This window comes from Oryctolagus cuniculus, chromosome 1 (genome assembly GCF_051225735.1).
Source record: "Oryctolagus cuniculus isolate XC-2025 breed Fujian yellow rabbit chromosome 1, ASM5122573v1, whole genome shotgun sequence".
NCBI classification, from domain to species: Eukaryota; Metazoa; Chordata; class Mammalia; order Lagomorpha; family Leporidae; genus Oryctolagus; species Oryctolagus cuniculus.
The window spans coordinates 53,625,920-53,652,212 of NC_142867.1; the positions used below are offsets into that span (position 1 = coordinate 53,625,920).

At 40.6% G+C, this 26,293-nt stretch overlaps 1 long non-coding RNA gene across 3 annotated transcripts in view; it reads left to right on the top strand.

Moving 5' to 3' along the window:
• LOC149128401 (uncharacterized) overlaps positions 1 to 26,293 on the top strand; it is an 80,300-nt gene that overhangs the window by 36,474 nt on the left and 17,533 nt on the right. Inside the window, exons 2-3 of one of the 3 annotated variants that reach the window (XR_016231041.1) lie at positions 2,899 to 3,087; positions 3,603 to 4,148. This is a non-coding gene — a long non-coding RNA (uncharacterized LOC149128401). Of the gene's footprint in view, positions 1 to 2,898; positions 3,088 to 3,602; positions 4,149 to 26,293 lie in introns of those variants that run through there. The other 2 variants (XR_016231039.1, XR_016231044.1) reach the window with 2 other exon arrangements.

Below are 26,293 nucleotides of genomic sequence, written 5' to 3' on the forward strand. Positions count from 1 at the left end.
CCATCCTGTGCAATATTTTGGAATAGTTTGAAAAGTATTGGAGTTATTTCTGTTTAAAAATTTTGAAGAATCAGCTCCTAGACTTTTGTCTGATGGGAGACTTTAAAAGATTTATTTATTTATTTGAAATAAAGTTGCAGAGCTACAGAGAGTGAGTGAGGGGAGAGCATAGAGGGCGAACAACAGGAAATCTTCTATCTGTAATTCATTCCCCAAATGGCCACAAGGACCAGGGCTGGAACAGGCCATAGGTAGGAGTTTGTTCTGGGTCTCCACCATGGGTGGCAGGGGCCCAAGCACTTGGGCTATCTTTCACTACTTTCCCAGGCACATTAGCAGGGAGCTGAATGGGAAGTGGCGCAGCGAATCAGTGCTCATATGGGATACTTAGAGCTACAGGCAGTGTCTTAACCCACTGCACCACAGTGCTGTACCTTGATGGAAGACTTTAAATTACTGCTTCAATCTCACTGTTTGTTATGGATCTGTTTAGATTTTCTGTATCTTCTTTATTTAATCTTAGTGGGTTATATGTATCCAGGAATTTATCCATTTCTTTGAGATTTTCAATTTGTTACAGTGTAGTTGTTCATAGCAGTTTCTTACGATCCTTTGTATTTCACTCATATTGCAAGTCTCCTTTTTCATCTTTAATTTTATTTATTTGAGGGATTTTCCCCCCACTTTTTTACTCTGGCTTAATGTTTGTTATTTTATCTTCTCAAAAACCCAAATTTTTCATTTTTTGGCAATTTTTTAAAGATTTCTTTATTCATTTGAAAGTTAGAGTTAAGGAGAGGCAGAGAGAGAGAGAGAGAGAGAGAGAGAGAGAGAGAGAGAGAGGTCTTCCATCTGCTGGTACACTCCCCAATTGGCCACAACTGCTGAAGCTGTGCTGATCTGAAGCCAGGAGCTTCCCCTGGGTTCTCCATGTGGGTCCAGGAGCCCAAGGACTTGGGCCATCTTCTACTGCTTTCCCAGGCCATAGCAGAGAGCTGGATTGCAAGTGGAGCATCCGGGACTTGAACTGGTGCCCATATGGTATGCCGGCACTGCAGGTGGCAGCTTTACCCACTACACCACAGGGCTGGCCCCTTGAAAATTTTTTTGCCTCCTGTTTGGGTTTGTTTTGCTGTTTTTCTGAGTCCTTGAGATATATCAGTAGATCATTTATTTGAGACCTTTCTTTTTTATGTAAGTAGTTCTATAAATGTCCCTACTGTTTTTGCTATAACTCACAGGTTTTGGCATGTTATGTTTTTTTCACTTTCATTTCTTTCAAGAAAGGCTTTGATTTCCTTTTTTTTTTTTTTTTTCAAAAAATTTATTGATTGATTTGTAAATCAGAGTTACACAGAAGGAGAGGGAGGGACGGGGCGGGGAGGTCTTCCATCCACTGGTTCACTCCCCAATTGGCTGCAATGGCCAGAGCTGCGCCAATCTGAAGCCAAGAGTTTCCTCCAGTTCTCCCATGTGGGTGTAGGGGCCCAAGGCCTTGGACCATCTTCTGCTTTCCCAGGTCATAGCAGAGAGTTGGATTGGAAGTGGAGCACCAAGTCTTGAACTGGTGCCCATATGAGATGCTGGCACTGCAGGAGGCGGCTTTTACCGCTATGCCACCATGCTGGTTCCTGATTTCCTTTTTAATTTCTTTGGTGACTCATTGGTCATTCAGTTGCTTGATTAATTTCTATGTATTTGTAAGTGTTCTATTTTTCTTCTCATTGTTGATTTCTAGTTTTATTCCTTTGTGGTTTGAGAAGATGCATGGTATGATTTACTGAGACTTGATTTGTGCCCTAACGTATAGTCTATCCTATAAAATGTTCCATGTACTGATAAGAGGAATGCATATTCTGTTACTGTTTTAGGAAATGTTCTGTAAATGTCCCTTAGGTACAGTAGTTCAATAGTGTGGTTCAGTTCTGATGTATCATTGTTGATTTTCTGTATGGATGATCTGTCCATTGATGACAGTTGTTGAACTGCCCCACTATTATTGTAGTATAGTCTATCTCTCCATTGAAGTCTGATAGTACTTGCTATATATACCTGGTGGTCTTGTGCTGGGTGCATATTTGTTCATGATTCTTATATCTTGTTGCTGAATCAATCTGTTTATCAAGCACCTTCTTACCCTTTCCTGGTAAAATGGCATCACCAGGTAGCATAAGTTCTGTGGTAGGAGCTGGTGGTGGTGTTTCTGTCCTCTCTCTTTGCCATCTTAACATAGTCTCAGCATTGCTCTTTGTCTTGACTGAAAAGTTCTCTGAATCAGTTCCCTGGGAACTCAACCCTTCTGTTTTGTTATTTTCCTGTGGCTGAGGCGAGTGTAGCTTCTCATTGTTCCACTGTCTTGGATCCCCCTGTTAGATAATTTTCTTTGTAATTTTTCTTCTTCTGGTTTTGGTATCAGGAAAATACTAGTTTCCCAATCGGGAAGTATCTCTCCTCATTATATTCTGGATGATTTTTATGTCAGATTGATACTACTTCTTCACAAAATGCTTGATATTATCCATCAGTAATGTCATCAGGGCCTGGAGTTTCCTTTGTTGGAATGTTGTCAACTACATATTTGATTTCTATGAAGATACAGGCTTATTCATGGTGTCTATTTCTCCTTGAACCAGCTTTTGATAGTTCATACTTTTCAGAAATTTATTTTATCTATGTTATCAAGAGGATTGGCATGAACTTCATCATATTTCTCTTATTATCCTGTTATGCCTGTAGGATCTAAATGATGTTCACACCCCGGCCCTGCACATTCCTGTAGTTGGTAATGTGTATCTTCTGTTGTAAAATGTTTTTTTTTTTTTTTGATCAGTCTTGCTAGAGATATTTCAGTTACATTGACATTTTCGACTGGTTGACTTAACAAATTTTTTTTGATAGAGAAGGAGAACACTCACACCCACTGATCCTCTTTACAAGTGCCTGCAACAGCTGGAGCTGGGCTGGAACCAAAGCCAAGAACTGGGAATTCAATCCAGGAACACGATTACTTGATCCATCACCGGTGCTCCCCAGGATCTGCATTACAGGAAGCTGGAGTCAGGAAATGGAGCTGGGAATCAAACCTAGGTACTCCAATGAGGAACGCAGACATCGTGTGTGTGTGTGTGTGTGTGTGTGTGTGTGTGTGTGTAAGCTCATGTGTGTGCATAATTTATTTATTTATTTGAGAGGCCAAGAGAATGAGAGAGAGGTCTTCCAGCTGCTGGTTCACTCCCCAAATGGCCGTGATGGCCGGAGCTAGGCTGATCCAAAGCCAGGAGCCAGGAGTTTCTTCCAGGTCTCCCACACAGTGGCAGGGGCCCAAGGACTTGGGCCATCCTCTACTGCTTTCCCAGTCCATGGCAGAGGGCTGGATTGGAAGAGGAGCAGGCAGGACTCAAACTCAGTGCCCATATGGGATGCTGGCACTGCAGGTGGCAGCTTTACTGTGCCAAAGCACTGGGCCTGGAATGCAGACACCTTAACTGTTAGGCTGAATACCCACTCCTCAAATAACCAACTTATAATTTCATTATTTTTCTTTATTTTTTCTGTTTTTTAAAAATCCCTTTCTTTTTTAATTTTTTTGTTGTTTATTCAAGAGGCAGAGGAAGATAAGGATAGACAGAGACAGCTGCCAGTCACAGCACTCTCCAAGTGCCTACAACATCCAAGATTGGACCAGGCTAAAGCCATGAGCCAGGAATTCAACCCAGGTGTTTCAGAGAGGCAACTGCTTAAGCGAAGCTGGAATCAGGAGTGGGACCCAGGAATTGAACCGAAGCACACCAACATGGGATGTGGCCATTTTAAGTGCCATCTTACCTGCTAGACCTGTTTTTCTGGTTTCAATTTTATTGATTTATATATTTCTGGAAATCATTCTTTCAGTTTATGTGAAAATCAGATTTTCTTTGTGTGTAACATGCCATCCCTTTGATTGATTGCTTTCATGGTTTCAGCTGAGAAGTGAGCATACGTAAATTTAATTGTTATGGCTGCAGGTGTGATAATATAGTCTCTCTCCCCCACCTAGATTACTTCAAGCTTTTTTTTGTTGACTTTGTTTTTTTGCATGTTGAAGCTATTTGTGTGGACTTGGTTTTCTTTACACCTACCCTATCTTAGTGTTCATAACACTTTTTGATTTTGTGATTTGATTCATTTTACCAGCTTTACAAAAGTTTTAAATACTCTTTTTTTTAAAGATTTATTTATTTGAAAGTCAGAGTTACACAGAGAGAAGGAGAGGCAGAGAGAGAGAGAGAGAGAGAGAGAGAGAGAGAGAGGTCTTCCATCTGCTGGTTCACTCCCCAATTGTCCGCAACAGCCAGAGCTGTGCCGATCCGAAGCCAGGAGCCAGGAGCTTCCTCTGGTCTCCCACATGGGTGCAGTGGCCCAAGCACTTGGGCCATCCTCCACTGCTTTCCCAGGCCATAGCAGAGAGCTGGATTGGAAGTGGAGCAGCCAGGACTTGAACTGGCGCCCATAAAGGAGGCCGGTGCTTCAGGCCAGGGTGTTAACCCACTGCACCATAGCGCCGGCCCCACTACTCTATCTTTTTAAAAGAGATTTATTTATTTGAGAGTCAATATGAGAGAGAGAGAGAGAGAGAGAGAGAGAGAGAGAGAGAGAGAGAGAATGAATGAATCTTCTACCTGCTGATTCACTTTCCAGATGACCACAACAGCCAGGGCAGGGCCAGAGTGAAGCCACGCGCCAAGGGCTTCTTCCAGGTCTTCCAAGTGAGTAGCAGGGGTACAAGCACTCAGGCCATTTTCTGCTGCTTTTCCCAGGACATTAGCAGGGAGCAGGATCAGAAGTGGAGCAGCCAGGTCTTGAACCGGTACCCAAAAGGGATGCCAGAGTTGCAGGTGGCGACTTTACCCACTATGCCACAACATCAGGCCCCAACTACTATCTTTAATAGGGTTTCTATTCCACTCTCTTCCTTTCTGGAATACTGATGACACATATGTTAAACGTTCCGAGTCTCTTCTGTTTTATTTGCCCCCATCCCCTACTCCTGGTTTTACCGTATTTTACTGACCTAGTTTCTAGTTCACTAATCCTTCCTACAGATGTGTCTAATCTTCAGTCTCACTGAGAACTGACCTTTCAAGATGAGTTTCAGTCTTTTGGGAGTGCTTATCTACTCGTGGTCTGCCCTTATTTCTAGGATATAGTTTTCCAGAAAGACTCACTGATGTGATTGGTGGTCCTTATAATCCAGTTCATGGTTTCCAAGTCTTGTGGGACAGCTGACAGTTCCACTGAATTTCTCACCCTTACACCCAGTGTCTTTTGTGTCTTTGCTTCTGTTCACAAATTAGCAAGTACTTTAAAGGGAAATTCTATGCTCAATTATCGGACTCCCTGTGTGGAACTCACTTCTCTTACACCCTGGAAAAGTTGTCTCCTAAAAGATTTTAAAGAAGTGAGTTTTTTAAAGATTTTTTTTAACTTTTATTTAATGAATATAAATTTCCAAAGTACGATTTATGGATTACAATGGCTTCCCCCACATACTGTCCCTCCCACCCACTACCCTCCCCTTTCCCACTCCCTCTCCCCTTCCATTCACATCAAGATTCATTTTCGATTATCTTAATATACAGAAGATCAGCTTAGTATACATTAAGTAAGGATTTCAACAGTTTGCTCTCACACAGAAACATAAAGTGAAAAATAATAGATGATTTTTTTTTAAATGATGATGAAGTCAGATCAGACCTATTGTCATGTTTAATCCCAGTGAGAGTCAAGTTGGGAGTTGATAATTTCTTTCTTTCTTTCTTTTTTTTTTTACAGAGGATCAGTTTAGTATACATTAAGTAAAGATTTCAACAGTTTGCACCCCCATAAAAACACAAAGTGAAATATATTGTTTGAGTACTCGTTATAGCATTAAATCTCAATACACAGCACATTAAGGACAGAGATCCTACATGAGGAGTAAGTGCACAGTGACTCCTGTTGTTGACTTTACCAATTGACACTCCTGTCTTTTTTAAAGATTTTTTAAAAAAGATTTTATTTATTTATTTGAGAGACAGAGTTACAGAGGGGGAGAGACAGAGAAAGTTCTTCCATCCACTGATTCACTCCCCAAGTGGCTGCAATGACCAGAGCTGGGCCGCTCTGAAGCCAGGAGGCAGAAGGCAGGAGTTTTCTCCAGGTCTCCCATGTAGCTGCAAGCTCTTGGGTCCTCTTACACTGCTTTCCCAGGCCATAAGCATAGAGCTGGATCGGAAGAGGGGCAGCTGGGACTTGAACTGGAATCTGTATGGGATGCCAGTGCCACAGGTGGAGACTTTAGCCTACTACATCACAATGCCAGCCCCTAAAGAATTTTTTAAAACCTGGTTTTCTTAGTTGCCTTTGTTAAAGTGTTGGTTAGATATGATAGTTTCTAAATGGTACCAGAAGGCCCACCATGATTTTTTAAAAAGATTTATTTATTTACTTGAAAGGCAGAGTAACAGAGAGGCAGAGAGGCAGAGAGAGAGAGAGAGAGAGAGAGAGGTCTTCCATCCACTGACTCACTCCCCAAATGGCTGCAACAGCCACAGCGGGGCTGACTCAAAGCCAGGAGCCAGGAGCTTCTTCTGGGTCTCCTACACGGGTGCACAGGCCCTAAATCAGGCCATCGTCCACTGCCTTCCTAGGCACATTAGCAGGGAGCTGGATTGGAAGTGGAGCAGCTAGGACTTGAGCAGGCACCCGTATAGAATGCTGGCACTGCAGGCAACAGCTTTACCCACCATACCACAGCACCTTGGACCACCTTCTGTTGGTTTTCCCAGGAAGTCTGATCAGAAGTGGAGCAGCTGGGACTTGGACAGTTGCTCTAATAAGGGATATCAGTGTCACAGGCAGTGGCTTAATCCACTGTGCTACAACACTGGCCATTTCCATTTTTTCTTAAAACTATTTTGTTTTTTATCTTTTTGATAACAATTATTTACAATGCTGTCTAATTATGTAGTCTCTGTGAGTCCGTTGCTATTATCTATTATTTCTGCTTTGTTGCTTTTATGTTGCCTTGCCTCATGTTATACCTGATTACTTTTCAGTTGTGTGTCAGATTTTATATTTGACAATTATTTGAGAAATTATGTGAGAGTTGGGAGTTGTGTTCTTCCTCTGCAGAGGATATTACTTTGCTGCTGTGAAGTTTCTGGAGCCATTGGCAATGTAAGATAGCCTGTTTAATTTTGCAAGTGACAATTTGAATTGAACCTCTGTTGTCTCTGATTGACCTTTCCTTCAGGGTCCCATCCCAAAGCACAGCACATCTATCAGCTCCTCTCCCTTGGGAGGCTCTGGACTTCCCTTTTGTCCTTGAGGCATGCAAGGCTGTCAAAGGCTGTTGAACCTCTCAGGGATTTCTTCTGGGATTGGCAAATATATCCACACACCAGGGGCCCAGCTTCCGTGTTACCCTGTGTTGCTGTCTTCTTGGGCACCTTGGTCCACTAGTTCTATCTTTTGGGCTCTAGAGTACTCTCAACAGGCTTAAGTTGTTTGAAAAATTCAGCTTTTATAGATATTTTTAGTAAAAGTGGTTTTATTATCTAGTCTCACATTACACAATAAGCTCATCTGCCATTGTCTTAAGCATCATAATTTTTCCAAGTTTATTCATATCTTAAATTTTTTTTAAAAAAAAACCTCTCACTGTCTGTAACTCTACCTGTCAAATAAATTAAAAAATATTTATTTGAAAGGCAGAGTTACATAGAGGTGGGGGGGGGTCTTCTCTGGTTCACTCCCCAAATAGTCTCAATGGCCGGAGCTGCACCCATCTGAAGCTAGGAGCCAGGAGCTTCTTCTGGGTCTTCCATGTGGGTGCAGGGCCCAAGGACTTCCCCAGGCAATAGCAGAGAGCTTCATTGGAAGTGGAGCAGATGGGACTTGAACTGGTGCCCAATGGGATATTGGCACTGCAGACAGTGGGTTTACCTACTGCACCATAGCGCCAGCCCCTCCTCACTATTTTTAAAAAATTGTTTAAAGATTTATTTATTTATTTGGAGTTGACACACAGAGAGAAAAAGACAGAAAGAGATCTTCCGTCTGCTTGTTTACTCCCCAGATGACAGTGATAGCTGGGGTTGGGCCTGGCGGAAGCCAAGGACCTGGAGCTCCATCCACCCATGTAGGTGGCAGGGGCCCAGGTACTCGAGTCATCTGCTGCTGCTTTCCTAAGGTGCTTTTAGCAGGGGAGCTGGATCGGAAGCATAACAGCTGAATCTTGAATGGGTGTGCTGATAGGGGATGCCAGTGTTTGTTGCGGTGGATTCGTTCTGAGATGAGGAGCATGGTGGGGGCAAGAGGCGTGGAGTCACCACACAGACCCCAGGAGTCGGGTGAAAGCAGGCCAGAGGTGAGCAGCCCGCAGACTTGTTTATTTCAGTTGGTACAACAGCTTATATAGCCAAGACAGCCAATCCGGTCAAGGGGGTGGCTTATGCCCTAATGAACCACAGCCTGTTGCCAGGCAGTTTCCGAAGCCATCCAATCACAGCCTGTTGCCAGGCAGGCTCTGTTGCCAGGTGGGTTTCAAAGCCATTCCTGAGTAACTGCTTGCTTGCCAGTGGCCATCTTGGCATGGCCTTCTCATTCCACCACAAGTGTTGCAGGTGAGATTTTGTCACAGTGTCGTCCCCCCTCCCACTCTTAGGTCTCATGTAATTCCAGTGGCAGGAAGGCATCTTGGAAACATCTCGCCCGAGGGGGAGGCCAAACTGATCACACCCTGTTGTGCTGAGGGCATTCCTGGGGCAAGACCTGACATCCAGGAGTCCTGGTTCAGTGACTGGATGCAATCCCATTCGTTCAAGGACTGCAATTGGTTGGGAGTGGGGGGTCTGAGGGAATGACTGGGGAGGCAGCATCTTGGAGAAAAAGCAAGGTACGAGCTAGGCTGTCAGTTTGTCCCGTAAGAGCTGCTCAGTTGTGCACAACTTAAATGAAATCTTGAAAAATCAATCATGAGTGATATTTTGAAGTGGGGTTTGGAGGTGGTGTCTGGAGAAATTCCCAGAACCACTGGTTGTGGCTCCTCTATTATAGGCAGGGCACAGTCTGAATTAAGAGAGATGTGGGATTTTTAGTTTTTTCTACTTTAGTACATAATTCAACCTCTTTATAGGTATAAGGAATAAAAAGTAAAAACCACCTCTATTTCCCTTTTCTAATTCTGTTCCTATGCATTTAAATATAGACAAACACACTAAATGCTTCTTTAAAAAATATAAATGAGGAATAGACATTCTGCCTAGCAGTTAAAAGCCCTGTGTCCCTATCAGAGAACCTGGGTTCGACACTTGGTACTACTTCCAACTTCCTACTAATGAAAACCCTGGGAAGCAAGTGGTGAAGGCTCAAGTAGTTGGGTTGAATTCCTGGCTCCTGGCCTTGGCCTGGCCCAGTGCCAGCCTTTGTAGGTATTTGAGGAATGAATCAGTAGATGGGTGATCTCTCTCTTTCTGCCTCTTGAATAAATTTTAAAAATAATTTAAGAAATGAAATCAGTCTGTATACATGGTTCTTTTTAATTTAATGTATTTTAGAGATTCATTCATTCCGTAGATATTTGTACTATTTTAGGTGATAGAGTGAACAAACAGATCTGTCTCCAAAGATCTTTTATATTGATCAACACAGATTTATGCCATTTTAAAAACAGTGGCAGAACTATTTTATAGTGTACGAAATGTAGTGTTTTTCATCCATCTGTTTTGCCTTTCTCTTTACAAATGGTATCTGTCAAACAGCAGTTTTTAACTTTAAGCTGCATTTTTTTTCTTTTATTAGTGCTTTTTTGTATCTTATCTAAGGAAACCTTTCCCTGTCCCAAGACCATGAAGATTTTCTCGTGTTTTCCTTTCGAGGTTTGATGAACTAGGCCTGTGGTCTATTATGCTCTTGACTAAGACTTAGCCTGGCTGGAATTACAGAGATTGGTCCAGAAATAGGAAGTCATGGGGTTTTTGCTTGAACTTGTGCACGAGAGGCTCTTTACCTTCTATGGGGTAGAATTTTGTGAAATAAAAGCCTAGAGGTGCTTTTAGCCATCTTAATTGTTTAGAATGAAGCTGGTGCAGAAGAAAGCAGAGATCCAGCATGGAAAGAGGTAGGTTCTTGACAACATTGTTTGAACACCTGGATTCCACTGGATCTGAAGCCATATACACTTGGAACTTTCAGTTAAGTGAGCCCATAAATCTTACTTTGGCTTTAGGCAGTTTGAGCTGTATTTATGTAAATTACAAATGAATTTTAGATAAGATAATAAGGATGTTGCATAACTTTGGAGGGAATTTCAAAAAGATAAGGAATGTAAAATTACAAGATCAGTTTTTTTGGTGCGAAAATTTTTGAAGTACATGCATATGAGAAATTTTCAAAAATGCATGGAAATGGGCCGGCACCGCGGCTCACTAGGCTAATCCTCTGCCTTGCGGCACTGGCACACCGGGTTCTAGTCCCGGTCGGGGCGCCAGATTCTGTCCCGGTTGCCCCTCTTCCAGGCCAGCCCTCTGCTGTGGCCAGGGAGTGCAGTGGAGGATGGCCCAGGTGCTTGGGCCCTGTACCCCATGGGAGACCAGGAGAAGTACCTGGCTCCTGCCATCGGATCAGCGCGGTGCGCCGGCCGCGGCGGCCATTGGAGGGTGAACCAACGGCAAAGGAAGACCTTTCTCTCTGTCTCTCTCTCTCACTGTCCACTCTGCCTGTCAAAAAATAAAAAAAATAAAAAAAATGCATGGAAATGAATACTATGAATAAACTACACATGGATTTCAAGATTTTTTTATATCCAATTAGGCTTCTAATTCTATTTTTCCACAAACTTTTTGAAGCACCTTCATATTATTTTAATCAGTCCTACACAGATGGACATTTAAGTTGCTCCAAGTTTTATCTATTGAGACTGGTGATGGGGAGAGGAAGGAGGAAGATGTTGAATAAATGGAAGGAAGGGCTCCTGTTTTGTGGGAGACACAGTGGATTTCAAAAAAAATAAGCACAGCACGGGCTACCTTGAATTTGCTCGGCTGAATCAAGGAGAGGGGATTGTTTCACTGGAAGACTGGGGATTCCTTCCCAGGGGCAAAGGAGAAGCCAGGAAGGAGACAGGACTGTTCTATACGCCTCACCGCCAGCTGCAGGCTGGGACAAAGGCCGCTGCCTGCCCATGTGGCCCTGAGCTGGGCTCTCAGCAGACCCTTGCATCACTTGTGATCATGGTCTTGCCTTTCGTCCTCTCTGGAGATCTCCTGTCTACTCATACATCATGCCATAGGTGTCTGCAAAGTTGAATTTAAGACCCTGAGTGTTGGCTGCTACAACAAAGTTCTATAGACTAAGTGGCTCACGGACAGCAGACAATTATTTCTCAGAGCTCCGGATGCTGTTAGTCTCAGATCAGAGGACCAGCTTAGTCAGGGTCTGACCCGGGCCCTCTTCCAGGTTGCGCACTACTTTCATCTGCAACTTAAATAGTGCAAAGAGGACAACCGAGCTCTGATGCCATTCATGTGGGCTCCACCTTCCTGACTTCATGCCTCCCAAAGGCCCCCACTTCCTGTACCATCGCAACACAGGTTGAGATTTCAACCTATGGATTTTAAGGGAGGGCACAAATGTTTACTCCATTATAGACCCTGGAGCACAAGCAGCCAGAAGCTGCAAATATAAATAACCATTTGAATAACTTAACATTTGCAGAGCACAATCTGTGACAAAGGCATTAGTGATATTAATGCCCATTTGGAAAGTGAGAGCTTCCACATAAATGGTGGAGGTGGGCAGATCTCAGTGGCCAATCTAGATTAGAGAAGTTAATTCTTATGCTCTAGTTCATCCACAAAATGCAGATAAGAAATATCAATACACAATTATTCTTAAGTGCTGAAACTTAACTGAAAAGTGATTGCTGTTAAATATAAGAGTGGGAATAAGGGAAGAGATGTGCAATTCGGGACAAGGTCAGGCTGACTTACCTCAAACAGTAGAGTTAGAAACATACCAGGGGATTCCAATTCAATCCCATCAAAGTGGCATGTACCAATGCCATCTCACTAGTCCCAGTGATCAATTTCTGTTCACAATTGATCATAATGATAGGACTAAGAGTCAAAGGGAGCACATAAACAAGTCTAGTACCTGCTAACACTAACCAATAGAATAAATAAAAGGGGAGAGTGATCCAACATGGGAAGTGAGATACACAGCAGACCCATAGAATGGCAGATGTCCTAAACAGCACTCTGGCCTCAGAATCAGCCCTTAAGGCATGTGGATCTGGCTGAAAAGCCCATGAGAGTATTTCAGGCAAGGAAAGCCAAGACACTCTGGGGGGGGGGGGAACCTAAATGAAAGATCTCTGTGAGTGAGATCCCTGTGGAAAGAATGGGTCATCAAAAAAGGAGGTACCTTTCTCTGAAGGGAGGAGAGAACTTCCACTTTGACCATGGCCTTGTCTAAATATGATCAGAGTCGGTGAACTCAGGGGGCTTCCATAGCATTGGCAGCTCATGACAAGAGCCTAGGGTGATTATTGATGCTATAAACAAGAGTGTCAATTTGTTAAGTCAACAACAGGAGTCACTGTGCACTTACTCTTCATGTAGGATCTCTGTCCTTAGTGTGCTGTACATTGAGATTTAATGCTATAACTAGTACTCAAACAGTATTTTTCACTTTATGTTTCTGTGTGGGAGCAAACTGTTGAAATCTTTACTTAATGTATGCTAAACTGATCTTCTGTATATAAAGAGAATCGAAAATGAATCTTGATGTGAATGGAAGGGGAGAGGGAGTGGGAAAGGGGAGGGTTGCGGGTGGGAGGGACGTTATGGGGGGGAAGCCATTGTAATCCATAAGCTGTACTTTGGAAATTTATATTCATTAAATAAAAGTTTAAAAAAAAACTTTCTTTGTGTCATTGTCATTAGGATCAAATTGAGACGGTTTGGGGCAGCATGGCATGTTGGAAGGAGCCAAGGAAGGGTAACATTAAATAAACAGAGGTACAGGGAAGTAGAGACACGCCCACGTGCTCATGAGGATGGAGGGCCAGGAGCAGAATGAGTCCAGTCCATGACTTGCACCTCTTGCTCTGCTCAGTACACCACATAGCTCCCAACTGTCCTGGATACCCCACCAGGCTCTCAGCCAGTGAAGGGAAGAGGAGAGAATGGAGAGAATCTCAGATCCTGTTTTTCCTCTGTGTTTGTTTTCCTTAAACATTCTCCAAATCTTGGTCTATTTAGATTGAGATCCTCATAGGGTGCAGCAGGCTGTGTGGTTAAAGACTCAACTCCACCTCAGAGATTTTCCCACCCAATGAAGACCTCCACAGTCTTCTGGTTTCCCAGAGCTTCCGGCCCAGGCTCTCCCTAGCGGCTGCTGCCCAGATGCGCCCAGTGCCTCAGGGGACAAGGAGCTTGACGCCCCCTGGAGAAGAGGTGTAGTCTGTGGTACTCACTGAGCTCCGGCAAGATGAACACTTCACAGAACGTACCCAGTCTGTGGTGCAGTCCTTCCCAAGGGGTAGGACGGGCTCGCATTCAGCTCTAGGGTTTTTGGGCCAAGAGGATAAGCAGTGGCAGGGGATGGAGCACAGGTCCCTCAGGAGGAAAGTGGCTGAGGAGTGGAGAGGAAAAAGCCAAGCCTTTCATGAGCCCATTAAGTCTCCAGTGGCTTGCTTACCTCCCTCAGGGTTTGGGTGTATAGACTGCAGTGCCGAGGGAATGTTTGTTCCATTGGGACCTGCCTCTGGGGGACTGGCTCCTGGGCTCTGGGCCACTGTGACTCTTGTACTTCCTGCCAAAGACCAGGCTTAGAGATGCTTCCCTCCAACAGGTTTCAGTGGAGGCCTGTGCTGTTACATTCCCCAGGTACCCCAGTCTTAGGAGGAGGAGACTGTATCCTACGACTCCTGCAATGATCTCACACACATGGAGGGAATGGGGAAGTTGGCATTGACGCTAGGTTTGAGAACTTCAAACGCTCTTTCTTTCTTTTCCACTAAGATACCCTGCACTGAGCGCAGTAATTATTTGTTACCTACAGACACCATCAATCAGGGGACCAAAGAAAAACTTGGAATCGCCACAGAATGGAAATGCCTTATTATCCACAATTCTACTTGTATCTCCTTTCCGTGCGTTTTGCCTGTCTCCCTCTCTCCCTCCCTAGTTTGTTCTACAAGCCTCCCTTTTATCTAAGAACCACTGCCAAGCCACAATTTCCTGTGTTTTTGTCTTATTATCCAGGGAAGAAAGTAGTGTCTGCTGGCTTGATCTGTAACTCGGGGCCATAATTACTTTTGGACTGTTTCGGTCCAAAGGGCTGGCTAAGCATCTCCAAGAAATACCACAACCTTCCGGTTCTTTTATCTCCTTGATGGAAGCTAAATAGAAATAAAATTATTGAAGCACTATTAAGTATCATGTTCTGAATATACATATTTATATTTATGAAGGGATTTCAAGAAGTTCATGGAAATTGGAGTTAAAAGATATTTGGTGCAAAAATTTTTTGAAATCTATGCATACAAAGGATTTTCAAAAAGTTCATGAAAAATACATAATAAGAAAAAATTCTGGCTGGATTTCAAAATTTTTTTGCATCAAAACAAAAGCTTTTTTAGTCCATTTTCTATGAACTTTTTGACTTACCTGTGTATGTTTATATAAATTGACTCCTCACCACAACCGTTTGATGTAGGCAACTCCTACCAAACAGATGAGGAAAATGAGAGTCTGAGAGGTAGTAAGCTCAAGGCCAAGGTCATGTGATGTAAGAGCTGAAATTTAAATTCAGTCTGACCACCAGTCTACCTCTATCTCCTGCGTTACACTTCCTTCTTGTTGAAAGGGTTTTAAGTCAACTCTAGCTAGATACTATAAACTTAACAATACAATCTATTTTATGTACACAGTTTAATGAGTTTAGAAAAATGAATATGCCATTGTAACAACCACCACAATCAAAATATGACCTACTTGGATTACTCCAAGAAGTTTCCTTGTGCTTCTTTGTGGTCAACTCAATATACACCTCCTACCTCCAGTGCAGGTAACCACTAGCCTGCTTTCTATCACTATAGATTAATTTTGACTTTTTTTTTTTAAGGAAACTCACATAAATGGAACCATATAGTATTTACACTTTGAACTTTTTTGTTCAGCAAAATGCTGTTCAGATTTATGTATGAAAAATGCATAGAAATATTTGATAAATGTTGCTATGAACATTTGTGTTTATATATTCTTCCATTTCTCCCTTAAAAATGTTTTTATTTCCTATAAATGGAATTTCTGAGTCATTTACAAAGTATGCATTTAACTTTTAAGGAAATTGTTCAACTGCTTTTCCAAGTGGTACTATTTTATATTCCCATGAACACCACTGGAATTTTAGTTGTCCTTCATCCTTATCAACACTTAGTATTATCAGTGTTTTAAATTTTGGCCTTTATATATACATTTTAGTTTATTTGTCATGATATCTCATTAGATTTTAATTCATGTCTCCCTGAAGATTAGTTGTGTTGCACATAATTTTCATATTCTTTGCTATATCTATATCCTCTTTGAAATTGATTATTTAATTCTTTTGCCTATTTAAAACATTAGACCATTGGCCTTTCTATAAATGAGTTGTATGAGGAGTTTTTTGTATATTCTGGATACAAAGGTCTTTTTGGGTGTATGTGTGTGCATGTGTGTGAAAATACTTCAAAAAGTGAAAAATGGAACTAATGGTAAATTTATTTTACTGAAAAGATTTTTGAAACCCATGCAAATGAGCATATCCAAAAAGTCTGGGAAATCATCTTATGGGTGGTTCCAAGATGGTGGAGTAGGGAGGGAGCTTACTGCTCTAGTCCAGGAGAAGACAGTTTGAAAAAAGTGGAGAGTGTAGTTTTAGTGAAGAGTTAGGGAGAAAATGGCAGAGGAAACTACTGAAATTAGAGGGACATGGTGGACCTATGTGGAGGATGTGGTCACCCACAACATGGGACTCCAGTAGCCAAGATCCTATGCACCAGCGTTAGACAGTGAGGTGAAATAAGACTGCACCAGCCCAAGCCACTGGTGATAAAGCTGCAGGAAGAACCTAGAGGGAACCCAGCTTGGATCCCTGTGGGGGATAGTGTACCTGCCAAACTAGAGGAGAAAAAAAAAAGGATGGACATGTTTCTCTCCAATCACTTCACAACAGCATCCTGTAACAAGCCAATAGAGCAGATGCCATTTTGGACATATGTAACAGCTGTACCAGCTCGTGTCCATGCCCAGCAACCAGCCGAGTGGAGACTTCTGACTGGTGGGGAGAACTAACAGGGGGCTAGGAGCTTCTGACTGTGTGAGGCTTTTATCCCGGGACTGTGGAAAAAAAACTGAGGGTATGTGGGAGAACTCAGGGTATGACTGGGACTGTGGGCAGTCTCAGCCCAAAGCTCCACAAGCTCAGGGCTTCCTGGTTACTTGGTGAGAGACATTGCTGGGGAATCTGAACTTACCCTGAGGACTGCACAGATCCTTTGTGTGGTCCTTGGGACAGAGTGGATGAATATTATACCCACTGGGGCTACCACTCGGGCACTTGTCTCCTTTGATGACAGGAGCTCAGCTGAGCAGAATAAATTTCCCTTCTGATTAAAAAAATAAATGAAGACTTACCACATCAAACCTGGGTATGTTACCTTAGGCATTCTCTTAACCCTGGAGAACTGAACAGAGCTCCCTAGCCACACCTACTACAAGCCTCTAGATACTGAGAGCAGACATTCCACTTATCTACAGAGACACAGTACAAAGATAAAAGATAAAAGCCACCACAGCAAAAAAAAAAAAAAAAAAAAAAAAAAGTATCTCCACAAATGCTGAACAAGAAATGCACCAACTCAAACAAGAATAAGAGAGACAACATGACACCCTCAAAAGAACACATCACTTCAATACTAGATTTTGAAGATGATGAGATGGAAGAAATGTAAGAATTGAAATTCAAAAAAATTGACCATAGTATTACATAGACGTAATCAGAAGCAAATACATGAACTACTGAAATCTGTACAGGACATGAAAGAAAATTTCTCCCATGAAATTGAAATCTTAAGGAGAAATCAAAATGAAATGAAGAATTCAATAGAACAAATAAAAAATGCAGTGGAGAGCCTTAACAACAGAATCACTGAAGCAGAAGAAAGAATATCAGATGTAGAAGATAAAGGACAGGAAATTTTACAGTCAAGCTAAAGACAAGAAGAGGAAATTAGAAAACTAAAAAACACTGTTGGGAATCTACAGGATACTATAAAATGACCCAACATACAGGTTCTAGGCATTCCTGAAGGCATGGAAAGAAAGAATTAGAAAGCCCGTTTAGTGAAATAATAACACAACTCCCCTAATTTGGAGAAAGGGCATCCAAGTACAGGAAGCACATAGAACTCCTAATAAACGTGACCAAAAAAGATCCTTTCCATGACACATTGTAATCAAACTCACCATAGTAAAACATAAAGAGAAGATTCTAAAATGTGCACTAGAGAAATGCCAGATTACTTTCAGAGGATCTCCAATTAGTCTCACAGCAGACTTCTACAGAAACCCTACAGGCTAGGAGAGAATGGTGAGATATAGTCCAGTCTTAAGAAAAAAAAAAACTATCAGTATTATACCTTGCAAAGCTCTCATTTGTGAATGAAGGTGAAATAAAGACTTTTCATAACACACAGAAATTGAAAGAATTTGTCACCACCTGTCCAGCCCTACAAAAGATGTTTAAGGATATGTTGCACACAGAACTATGGTCATTATTACAAAAGAAGGAATATCTGAGTAAAAGTTCAAAGGAAATTCAAAGTAAAAATTAAGAATATTTCTGGAAAAATGGCAAGGCAAAGTCATTACTTATCAATAGTCACCTTGAATGTAAATGGCCTCAACTCCCCAGTTAAAAGATATAGACTGGCTGAATGGATTAAAAAACAAAATTCATCTATTTGCTGTCTACAGGAAACACATCTCAACAACAAAGATGAATGCAGACTGAAAGAGACAGGATGGAAAAAGATATTCTATGCCAACAGAAACTGAAAAGGAGCTGGTGTAGCCATCCTAATATCAGACAAAATAGACTTTAATACAAAAACTATTAAGAGACAAAGAAGGACACTATGTAATGATTAAGGAATCAATTCAACAGGAAGATGTAACTATTATAAATGTATATGCACCTAATTATATGGTACCTGGCTCTTTAAAATAAATGTTCAGGGATTTAAAGGGAGACTTAGACTCCAACACAATAGTAATGGGGGACTTCAATACTCCACTTTCAGCAATGGACAGATCAATCGGAAAATCAGCAAGGAAACAGCCGATTTAATTGACACTGTAGGCCAAATGAACCCAATAGATATCTACAGAACTTTTCATCCTGCAGTTGTAGAATGCACATTCTTCAGTGCATGGAACTTTCTCTAGGATAGACCACAGGCCAGACCATAAAGCAAGTCTCAGCAAATTCAAAAAAGTCAAAATCATACCATGCATCTTCTCAGACCACAATGAAATGAAGCTGGAAATTGGCAACTCAGAAATCGCTAGAACATACGCAAACACATGGAGACTGAACAACATGCTCCTGAATGAACAATGGGTCACAGAAGAAATCAAAAGAAATAAAAAAAATTCTGGAAACAAATGAAGACAACAGATTATATCAAAACTTATGGGATACAGCAAAAGCAGTGTTAAGAGGAAAGTTTATAGCAATAGATGCCTACATCAAGAAATTGGAAAAGCACCAAATAAATGAACTATTACTGCATCTCAAGGATCTAGAAAAGCAACAGCAAACCAAACCAAAAACTAGTAGGAGAAAAGAATTAGAGAAAAAAAAATCAACAAAATTGAAACCAAAAAAATCAATACAAAAGATCAGCAAAATGAAGAGCTGTTTTTTTTTTTTTTTTGGAAAAAAAAATGAAATTGACACCATTGGACCAAATAAACAAAAAAATGAGAGAAGACCCAAATCAATAAAATTAGAGATGAAAAAGGAAATGTAACAACAGACTCCACAGAAATAAAAAAGAATCATCAGAAATTAAAGAGCTGTATGCCAACAAACTGGGAAACCTAGAAGAAATGGATAGATTCCTGGACACATACAATATACCTAAATTGAGCCATGAAGACATAGAAAACCTAAACAGACCCAGAACCAAGACAGAAATTGAATCTGTAATAAAGGCCCCACTAACAAAGAAAAGCCCAGGACTAGATGGCTTCACTGCTGAATTCTACCAGACATTTAAAGAAGAACTAACTCCAATTCTTCTCAAGTTACTCAAAACAATTGAAATGGAGAGAATTTTCCCAAATTGTTTCTATGAAGCCAACATAACCTTAATTCCTAAACCTGAAAAAGATGCAACAGAGAAAGAGAATTACAGACCAATTTCCCTGATGAACATTGATGCAAAAATCCTCAACAAAATTCTAGCCAGGTGAATCTAACAACACATCAGGAAGATCATGCACTCAGACCAAGTGGTATTTATCCCTGGTATCCAGGGCTGGTTCAACATCCATAAATTAATCAATGTGATACATCAAATTAACAAACTGCTGAACAAAAAACCATATGATTATCTCGATGCAGAGAAAGCATTTTTTAAAAGATTTATTTATTTGAAAGAGTTAGAGAGAAGAGAGGCAGAGAGAAAGAAAGGTCTTACATCTGTTGGGTCACTCCCCATGTGGCCACAATAGCAAAGCTGTGCCTATCTGAAACCAGGAGACAGGAGCTTCTTCTGAGTCTCCCACATGGGTGCAGGGGCCCAAGCACTTGGCCATCTTCTACAGTTTTCTCAGGTCATAACAGAGAGCTGGATTGGAAATGGGGCATCCAGGACTCGAACAAGTGCCCATATGGGATGCTGGCAATGCAGGTGGCAGCTTTACTCGTTATATCACAGTGCCAGCCCCAAGAAATTTTTGTTAAAATACAACACCCTTTCATGATGAAAACTCTAAGCAAATTGAGTATAGCAGGAACATTCTTTAACACAATCAAGGCAGTTTATGACAAACCCACAGCAAACATCATACTGAAAGGGGGAAAAGTTGGAAACATTCCTACTGAGATCCAGTACCAGACAGGGATGCCCACTCCCACCATTGCTATTCAATATAGTCCTGGAAGTTTTAGACAGAACCATTAAGCAAGAAAAAGAAATCAAAGGGATACAAATTGGGAAGGAGGAAGTCAAATTATCTCTACTTGCAGATAACATGATTATATATTTAGGGGATCCAAAGACTCCACCGAGAGACTATTGAACTCATAGAAGAGTTTGGTGCAGTAGTAGGATATAAAGTCAATCCACAAAAATCAACAGCCTTTGTATACACAAACAATGTCATGACTGAGAAAGAACTTCTAAAATCAATCCCATTCACAATAGCTACAAAAACAATCAAATACCTTGGAATAAATTTAACAAAGGATGTCAAAGATCTCTATGATGAAAATATAAAACATAGAGAAGATACAAAAAAATGGAAAAATCTTCCATGTTCATGGATTGGAAGAATCAATATCATCAAAATGTCCATTCTTCCAAAAGCAATTTTAAGATTCAATGCAATACCAATCAAAATACCAAAGACATTCTTCTCAGATCTAGAAATAATGATATTGAAATTCATATGGAGGCACAGGATACTTGAATAGCTAAAACAATCTTATACAATAAAAACAAAGCCAGAGGCATCACAATACCAGGTTTCAAGATATACTACAAGGCAGTTTTAATCAAAATAGCCTGATAATGGTATAAAAATAGATGTATAGACCAATGGAACAGAATAGAAACACCAGAAATCAATCCAAATATCTCCAACCAATTTATATTTGACCAAGGAGCTAAAACCAATCCCTGGAGCAAGGACAGTCTCTTCAACAAATGGTGCTGGGAAGACTGGATTTTCACATGCAGAAGTATGAAGCGAGACCCCTACCTTACATCTTACACAAAACCCCAATTCACATGGATTAAAGATCTAAATCTATGACCAAACACCACCAAATTATTAGAAAACATTGGGGAAACCCTGCAAGATATTGGCACAGGCAAAGAGTTCTTGGAAAATTCTCCAGAGGCACAGGCAGTCAAAGCCAAAATTAACAAATGGGATTACTTCAAATTGAGAAGTTTCTATATGGAAAAAGAAACAGTTTGGAAAGTGAAGAGTCAGTCAAAAGAATGGGAGAAATTATTTGAAAACTATGCAACTGATAAAGGATTAATAACAAAAATCTACAAAGAGATCAAGAAATTCCACAACAAAACAACCCTGTTAAGAGATGGGCCAAGGACTTAAACAGACATTTTTCAAAAGAGGAAATCCAATGGCTGACAGACACATGAAAAAATGTTCACAATCACTTGCCGTCAGGGAAATGCAAATCAAAGCCACAATGAGGTTTCACTTCACCCTAGTTATAATGGCTTTCATGAAAAAAAATCAACAACAAATGCTGGCTAGCATGTAGGGAAAAAGACACACTAATCCACTGTTGGTGTGATTGCAAACTGGTAAAACCACTATGGAAGAAAGTTTGGAGATAACTCAGAAATCTGAATTTAGTCCTACCATATGACCCAGCCATCCCACTCCTTGGAATTTACCCAAGGGAAATGACATAAGCAAATAAAAGAGTTATCTGCACCCCCATGTTTATTGCAGCTCAATTCACAATAGCTAAGACATGGAATAAAACTAAATGCCCATTAATGGAAGACTGGATAAAGAAATTATGGGATATGGATTCAGTGGAATACTACACAGTGGTCATAAAAAAAATGAAATCTGGTCATTTGGAAGAAAATGGGTGAATCTGGAAAACATCATACTTAGTGAAATAAGCTAGTCCCAAATGGACAAATAACATATGTTCTCCCTGATCTGTGACAGCTAACAGAGCACTAAAATGAAACCTGTAAAAGTGAAATTGACACTATGAGAAGTAATGACTTGAACAGCTCTTGTCTTGACTGTTGAGGAACAGTTTATTATTTTATTTTACTTTTATATACACATATATATTTTCTACTTAATACCATTGGTTGAACTCTTTATTTAACATAGTTAATTCTCATAGTACAACTCATTAAGGATAGAGGTCCTACATGGGGAGTAAGTGCACAGTGCTGCACTGACTAATCTAACAATTAACACCCTTATTATGTCAATGACCAACTGAGGCTCTTGACATGAGCTGCCAAGGTTATGGAAGCCTTTTGATTCCACAAATTCCATCAATATTTAGACAGGACCATAATCAAAGTGGAAGTTGTCTCCTCCCTTCAGAGAAAAGTACATCTTTCTTTTATGGCCCCTTCTTTCCACTGGGGTCTCACAGAGATCATGTAGAACAATTTTTGCCACACTGTCTTTGCTTTCTATGCCTGAAATGCTCTCATGGACTTTTCAGCCAGATCAGAATGACTTAAGGGCTGATTCTGAGGTCAGAGTGCTGTTTAGGGCATTTATCATTCTGAGTCTGCTGTGTGGACTGCTTCCCATGTTGGAACATTCTCTCCTTTTTAACTCTATTGTTATTGCCAGACACTTGGTCTTATTTATGTGATCCCTTTGACACTTAGCCTTCTTATTTAATCAATTGAACACTTAATATGAACACTTTAACATGTAAGATGGCATTAGTACTATACAACTTAATGGGATTTGGAGTCCCACAGCAAGATTTTAGCTTTACCCTTAGGGGTAAGTTTGTAGAAATGTGTGCTGAACTGTACAACTGCTCCCTCTCTTATTCCCACTCTTATTTTTTACTGGGATCTATTTTTAAAAAATATTTATTTTATTTATTTGAAAGAGTTTCAGAGGTAGAGACAGAGAGGTCTTCCATCTGCTGGTTCACTCCCTAGATAGCCACAATGGCTGGAGCTGCACTGATTCAAAGCCAGGAACCAGGTGCCTCTTCCAGGTCTCCCATGTGGGTGCAGGGGCCCAAGGACTTGGGCCATCTTCTATTGCTTTCCCGGGCCATAGCAGAGAGCTGGATTGGAAAAGGAGCAGTCAGGAATAGAACTGGCGCCCATATGGGATACTGGTGCTTCAGACCAGGGTTTTAACCCACTGTGTCACAGCGCCGGCCCCGACTGGGATCTATTTTTAATTGACTTTATACACCTATGGTTAATTCTACATTAATGGAAAGCCAAGACACTGTGGCAAAAAATGGCGTATGTGAAAGATCTGAGTGAGGTCCCAGTGGAAAGAAGGGGCCATCAAAGAAGGAGGTACCTTTCTGGGATGGGAGGGGAGAACTTTTACTTTGATTATGGCTCTGTCTAAATAATGTTGGAGTTTGTGGACTCGAAAGGTTTCCGTAGCCTTGGCAGCTCATGAGAAGAGCCTCAGCTGATCACTGATGTCATTAATAAGAGTGTGAATTGTTAAATCAGTAACAGGAGTCACTGTGCATTTGCTCCCCATGTAGGACCTCTGTCTTTAATGAGTTACACTATGAGAATTAACTGTAAAACTTGTTTTGAAACAGTACTTTATACTTTGTGTGTCTGTGTGGGTACAAACTGTTGAAATCTTTACTTAGTATAGAGTTGGTCTTCTGAATATAAAGTTAAAACAAATGAACCATAATGAAGAATGGGGTGGGAGAGGGAGTAGGAGATAGGATGGGAGTGGGGGTGGGAGGGCAGGTAGGGGGGAAAGAACCACTATATTCCAAAAGCTATACGTATGATATTTATATTTACTAAATAAAAGCTTTCTAAAAAAAGAAATCATATTATGAAAAGATAATTGTGGATTTCAAAACTTTTTTGCATTAAATAAACTTTGAATTTCATTAACCTGAACTTTTTGAAGTAATCTCATATATATAAGAATAAATATATGCCTAGATGTTATATATGTATATATCTGACTCTTTTTTAAGAAAAGTCTTAACAGGAATTTCCAGGTTTAATTTCAATTGTTTTCTTTTTTGTATGGTGCTTTTTTGGTGCGATTTCTTTGTCCCGAAGTTTGCAAAGATTTTCTCATGAGTATAGAAGTTTAGTAGTTTCAGCCACTTTGTTACAATCATTTGCAGCTAATTTTTATGTATATTTGAGGTAAGGGTTTTTCAAGTGATTGTACACTTGTTCCAACACTATTTGTGAGAACACTGTTCTTTCCTTGTTGAATTACATTGACAACTTCCTTAAAAATTAGTTGACCATATATATTTGTAGGTCTATTTCTGGACTGTCAGTTGTGTTCCTTTGACTTATAGATCTGCCTTTTAACACTATCCTATCCTATCCTATCCTATCCTATCCTATCCTATCCTATCCTATCCTATCCTATCCTATCCTATTGTAACTTCACTGTAAATCTTAAAAACAGGTAGTGTAAGGGGCCGGCACTGTGGCACAGCGGGTTAAAGCCCTAGCCTGAAGTGCCAGCGTCCCCTATGTCTGCCAGTTCTAGTCCTGGTTGCTCCTCTCCTGATGCAGCTTTCTACTATGGCCTGGGATAGCAATAGAAGATGACCCAAGTCCTTGGGTCCCTGCACCCATGTGGGAGACCTGGAAGAAGCTTCTGGCTCCTGGCTTCAGATCGGCATAGCTCTAGCCATTGCGGCCATCTGGGGAGTGAACCAGCAGATGGAAGACCTCTCTCTCTGTCTCTACCTGTCTCCATAACTCTGTCTTTCAAATAAATAAAATCTTTTTTTTTAAAAGAAGGTAGTATAAATATTCCAACAGTTCTTTTTCAAATAGTTTTATATTTCTACATCCTTTGTAAATTTTGGAATAAGCTTCAATATCAAAATAATCTATTGATAGGGATTGGATAGGGATTGAATTACAGATGTAAAATGATTTTTGGAAGAATTGATTTAATAACAGTATTGAATCTTCCAATCCATGGTACATTTTTCTATTTAGCTTTTCTCTAATTTCTCATATCAATGTTTTACAGTTTCCATTTTACTGGTTTTATACAATTTCAGTAAATTTATTCCTGAGTGGTTTATCTGTTTGAATACTTGTACAGATATTATAGTTCTCTTATTTTTTGTTGTTAATATATAGATATGCTTGTGGTTTTTGTATGTTAAGCTTGTATCCAGCAACCATGCTGATCTCACTTTTTGGTGGTCATAGGAAGACCCTAGGATTTTCTTGGAATACAGTCTTCTCATCTTGATTACAGAGTTTTGCTTCATTCTTCTCAAAATGTATGCCTTTACATTTTTGTTTGCTTTCTGTATTGGCTAGCACCTCCAGTCCAATAGTTCCATGTTATAATATTTTTAAAAATATGTTTGGGAGAGAAACAGAAAAGGAAGGAGGGAATGAGGGAGGGAGGGAGGGAGAGAGACAGAGACAGAGAGAGGGGTGAAGGGAGAAGGGAGGGAGAATTAATAAAGTTGCCAATGTAATTCAACAAGGAAAGAACAGTGTTCTCACAAATAGTGTTGGAACAAGTGTACAATCACTTGGAAAACCCTTACCTCAAATATACATAAAAATTAGCTGCAAAATGATTGTAACAAAGTGGCTGAAACTACTAAACTTCTATACTCATGAGAAAATCTTTGCAAACTTGGGGACATCAAACAAATCACACCAAAAAAGCACTATACAAAAAAACCCAAGAACAATTAATTGAAATATTGAAATTAAACCTGGAAATTCCTGTTAAGAAACTTTTCTTAAAAATGAAAAAGTGTCAGATATATACATATATAACATCTAGGCATATATTTATTCTTATATATATGAAGATACTTCAAAAAGAACACACACTTCTATCCTCTGGTTCAATCCCCCAATGCTCACAATGGCTGGGTCTGGGTCAGGCTGAAACCAGAATCCAGGAACTCAGTGTCTGTCTCCCATGTGGGTTCAAGTAGTGGGGTCCCTGTCACCATCACCTGCTGCCTTCCAAAGTGTGTATTTGCAGGAAGCTGTAATTGGAGTGGAATTGTGACTTGAACCCAGGTAGCCTGAAATGGGATGTGGACATCCTAAGCATCATCTTAACTACTATACCAATCACCTATTCCTTCTTGTTCCAAATTCAATGGGGAAAAATACTAGGTTTTTCACCATTAAGTATGATGTTAGCTGTAGGTTTTTTGTAGGTACTTAATCAGGTTGAAGCTATCTTCTCCTAGTTTCCTGGGAGAGAGAGAGAGAGTATGTGTGTGT